This window comes from Galeopterus variegatus, unplaced genomic scaffold (genome assembly GCF_000696425.1).
Source record: "Galeopterus variegatus unplaced genomic scaffold, G_variegatus-3.0.2 Scaffold1650, whole genome shotgun sequence".
Taxonomy (NCBI): Eukaryota; Metazoa; Chordata; class Mammalia; order Dermoptera; family Cynocephalidae; genus Galeopterus; species Galeopterus variegatus.
The window spans coordinates 367,038-372,117 of NW_007727761.1; positions in this window are offsets into that span (position 1 = coordinate 367,038).

The window sequence follows — 5,080 nt, forward strand, 5'->3', positions numbered from 1 at the left end:
GGGGGGGGGGGGGGGGCTCTCCTTTCCGAGTTCCTCTCTGTCTGTGGGCCTCAGTTTCCCCATGCCGGTGAGTGGGTGGGTGTGAGAGAATCTGCCTGGATGATCTCTAACCCTCCCTGCTGCTGTGTACCCCATAGGGGAGTCTCCTGCCTCCTCCTTCCCCCTGGGTGGGTGTGAGACCCCCATTCAAACCCCATTGCTGTGGGGACAGGCCCACAGCAGGGCCTGCCCAGAGCCCACCCTCCAGGCTGTTTCCCCTCCCCTTCGCTTCTCAAGTCAGTGGACAGCCACCTGCTCCTACCTGAATTCCAGCAAACTAAAAAGCCACACTTCCCTCAAATCCCCTCAGGGAGGGTCTTCTGCAGCTCAGTGAGAGCTGTAGTCTGGACCCCTGGCTCCAAGTTTGTTCTGACCTCTCTTGCTCTTTCTGAGCTGTTAGGCTCCCTGCCTATGGCCTCAGTTTCCCCATGTGCTGTGACCTGGCCTCCTCCAAGGAGGCCTCGTTGTTCCACAGAGGAGAAAAACCTATCCTGTCACCCCTCCCCTTACCTCTTGGTGAAGAAGTCCAAAGTGATGTCCCCGCTGCCTCTGCTCTCCTGTTCCCATCACTCTGCCGTGTGTCTGCTGTGGCCACTGACTTTTTTGGTTACTCAAGGCCCCTTTGCCTCTCTGTACACTAGGATCTGAGGCAGGAAGCAGCCCCATCTAGCCTACCTCCCTCCCTCCAGTGCAGAATTTCTCTGCTGCATATGCCCAGTGACAGGGAGCTTGTTACTTAAGAGGCAGCTGTTCGGTGTCCTGCAGCTCTTGTTTCATTTAGCTAAAATCCCTGGCTGGCAGATTCCACCTGTTGGTTCCACATCTGCCTCCTGGAGCTATAGGGAGTAAATAAATCCATTTTTCCATTCATTCGAGCAATCTTCATTGATGCACTGGATGAGACACTGGGGATATAGCAATGGAAAAAAATCTGACAAAACTACCTGCCCTCATGGAGTGGACATTCTGGAAAGAAAAGCAATGAGATGAGTAAATTCGCAGCATGTCAGGTGGTGAGAAGTGCTATGGGGAAAAATAGCAGGGACCAGTGTGGGGACCACTGCTGTCATTCTGGGGAGAGGCCATGGGAACTTGCACCACGGCATGGAGGTGGTGAAAAAAAAATCTGTGATTTTCAGATTGGAGATATTTTGCAGGTTGGGTTGATAGGATTTGGGATGCAAGAGAAAGGTGGAGTCAAGGATGACTCAGGTTTTTGGATTGATCATCTGGAAGTTTGGAGCTGCCGTCAGCTGAGATGGGAGCCATTTAGGGGGAGGTTCAGGAGTTTGCTTTTGTGCTTGTCAAGTTTGAGATGCCCATTAGGCATCCAAGTGATGTTGAGTAGGCACTTGGTAAGAATTTAACGGGGAGGTTGGAGCTGGCAGTAGAATGTTGGGCAGCATGAAATAGCTGTTATTTAGAGCCGTAAGAGCAGGTGGGCCCACTTAGAGAGCGAGTGATAGGGAGAAGAGAAGTCCAACCATCAAGTTCTGGGGCCCCCAGCATTAGGAACCAGCAAAGGAGACAGAAAAACAGCCAGTGAGGTGGGAAGAAAAAGAGTCCGGGTGTTCTGGATGGCGGTGAGGAAAGCACTTCAAGGAGGAGGAGGAGGGAGCAATTAGGACCAATGCCTTTGGCAGAGCAATCGCCATGTGGGCTGGGAACTGACAGCTGAGTAACACGAGGGAGGTCCGCTGGTGGCCTTGACAAAGCAGTCTGGGGGAGAGGACCCTATTGGAGGGGATGGCAGGGGAGAACTTGGAGCAGCAGTACAGGCAACAGACAAGGAGACCTGCTGTAAAGGGGGCTGAGAAATAGGATTGGAGGGCTGGCCCTGTGGTTCACTCGGGAGAGTGTGGCGCTGGTGGCGCTGTGGCAGCGGGTTTGAATCCTATATAGGGATGGCAGGTTCGCTTACTGGCTGAGCGTGGTGCGGACCACATCATGCTGAGGGTTGTGATCCCCTTACTGGTTAAAAAAAAAAAGGATTGGAGCCATAAGGGGAGGGGAGTCAAGAGAGGGCTTTGCTTTTACTTATGATGGAGAAATTACAGTATGTTTGTGCACTAGTGAGAACTGTTCTCTTAGAGAGAGAAGCTCAGTGAAGGGGAAGGAGAATGGAGGACGGTTGGGGGAAGGGAAAGGGATGGATCCGGTGCCACAGGGGAGGCTTGGCCCCACCTAGGACCCAGGACAGTTCAGAAATTGGGCTTTCCTGGGCCTCCGTCTCCTGTCTGTAGGGGGCCAGTCGGCTGAGATTCCAGCACCTAATCAAAGCAACTGGCTCTTGGCCCCAGAGAAAGCAGGCTGGCTATGGTCTCAGGAAGGAAGGAGGTGTCAGGGCTCAGGCCTGGGCTTGGGGATAAGGGAGGGCCCATGTGGGTCACCCCTTGACCCTCTGATTTAGCAAGGCAGTGCCCCTTTCTCTGTATGGGCCTCACCTTGGAGAGGGCAATAGTGACTCTGAAGTTGTAGTAATTGAAGTAGAGAAGAAATAGCAATGGAGATAGATTGATGTATTTAGTCGGAAGAGGGGAGGTCTGACCAGGCAATAAAGGGGCAAGAGGTAGGATTTTAGGGACAGTTTTATGAAATAGGTGATGAATGAACATCTCTGTGTTTTCTGTCTCTCTACCAATTTAAACTGAAGCAGGAGAAACTTAAGCTAGATATAATGAGGAACTTCCTGAACTGGTGAACTTCCTGAGCTGGTTAGTCAGGACAGCACCAAAGCCAGGTCCTTCTTCCCAGATGTTTAAGCTGAGATAGGGCAATGCCTACTCAAAGACAGGGGGCTGGCTAAATTGGTCCTTGGGGAGTCTCCCTGCTCTGAGGTTTCTGGAAGAAGGCCCGGGAAGAGATGGGACTTTCCAGCTGCTGGTGTGAGGACAGAGTGCCAAGCCTTGTGGCTTGGGCTTGCCTTTCCCTCTTGGTGTCCACAGAACCCTAGTGTCACTAGCTGGTGTGTATGACTTGAGCAACTGTCAGGCTGCCTCACTTACCTGCAGCTTGTCCCCTTGTGGGCGAGCACATCTGGTGGTGTGTCTCATGTCCCCAGTGGGGTCTTTCAGTGAGGTCATGGTGGATTCACCAGGCTTTGTGCCAGAACTGCTGAGAATTACCTGGCTCTGGTGGCCTGGTTGGCCAACTCTTGCTTCCGTTCCATCCTTTCGGGATTTTCCCTGGAGGTGAGGTCTGTGGACAGATCTAGACCTGCCAGTCCCGTGCCGCTGGGCTCTTGTCTTCCTGCTCAAGACCTGCCCACAGATGGCTTTGCCATGCCTGCTGCCCCAACCCTGATGAGCTTTGGCGGGTGGTTTGTGTGCATGTGTGTTTGTGTCTAGGCTCTCCTGATGAGAAGGAAGGAGTAGGTGTCCCTCCTCAGGCAGCCTCTGGGTAAATGGAGCAGGCATTGTCCTACTGCAGCTTAACTTTCAGCCTTCTTTAATTCCTGGCTGTGCATATACTTGCCAGTCCTGGGGTCAGAGGGAAAGTGCTGACCCATTTCTGGGCTGTTCTCTGAGGAGGGTGGATTGTTAGTTATTTTCCCCAGGATCTGGACAAGGGTTGCCGTGGGGGCTGCTGTTGTATTCTTGGCTGGCATTTCCACAGCTGAGAACCACTCCAGGGTCAAGCCCAGAGCTCATCCTACCCACTTCTTGTCCTCTCCTCCCCCACCTTCCCTTCCCCCCACCCCCTGGCCCTTGGCTGGTCTGCTTTGATGCGGGCACAGACAGGAGGAGACCTGTTTGGCTAGGGAGAACTACTTCAGTTCCTGGTTTACAGCAGCTTCTGCCATGGAGACAGAAGCCCTCACTCCCAAGATGCTAGACACAAAGGTAACCTCACTGCCTCAGTTTCCCCATCTGACCAGCACAAGGCCTCCAGTCTGTATATTGGCAGCTTTCTGAGTTGGAGATTTCTCCTTTTGTTTACCTTGGCTGCCGTATGAGGATGGACACAGAGTGTTCCAGCCTCTCCCCTCCCTCAGTGGATTTTTGATTCATGAACGCTCCCATGGTGCCACCTCTGTGCCCAGCGCTGGGCCAAGATTAGGGATGCCAGGATGAGCGAGACTCAGGCTCTAACATAGGCCAAGCAGGGAGTGAGACATTAAAGCATCCAACAAGAAAAATACAAAATCCCCAGGCTTCTTGGTGATTGCTCCCTTGTGTGTCTCGGAATGTCCCCGATTTATAAAAGGGAGCAGACTTTCCTCTTCTTTTTCCATGGCTACGCCCTTTCACTTTCATTTTCTCTGGGCAGTTCACCAGCCTTTGTGTCTGGACCCTGTGACAATTATAGAACTGACTAAATTGAGAGATTTTCTCTGCTGCTCAGGAACCTTCCCAGGCCTAGAAGCTCCTGGAGGCCACTTCCCCTCAAGTGCCCAGAACCCAGAGTCTGCGGGGTGAGCCCATAGTAAGTCATTGACAACAGCGGCAGCTGTAATGCGTGGTGGTGAGGGCTGGGACAGAGGTGGGGGCCTAAGGGCAAGTGCGCGGGGAGCGTGTTGACAGGGACAATGCACTAGTAAGCTTTGAACTAACTTAGTTTGCACTGTGATTTTTCACTTCACCTTGATTGCGATCTTTATGGCAATGTTGTGGGTCTACCCGTTGAGGTAGCAGTGGATTATATGCACAGGGATGGGCCCAGGCCCGTACGGTGAATGCTATAAATATAAGGGAGTAAAAGGCTTGCATTCTGGGGTTGTAGTCCTTGGGTTCAAATTCTAGCTCCACTTTGTCTAGCTGTGACAGTTGTACAAATCACTTAGCCTCTCTGTACCTCAGTTTCTTCATGTGTAATATGGGGCTGATCGTAGTGCCTACTTCAGAGTGGTTGGGAGGGTTAAATGAATTCATACAGGAAAGCGCTTAGAATGGTGCCTGGCACGTAGTAAGTGCTTAATAAACAGTAGCTATTACTGAAGCTGCTGTGGCCTGAATCTAGCCAGCATGGAAGAGCCCTCTCACCCTGCCTCGAAGAGATTGAATTCCCTGATCCCTTGGGAGACAGGTGCTCCTAATATTAG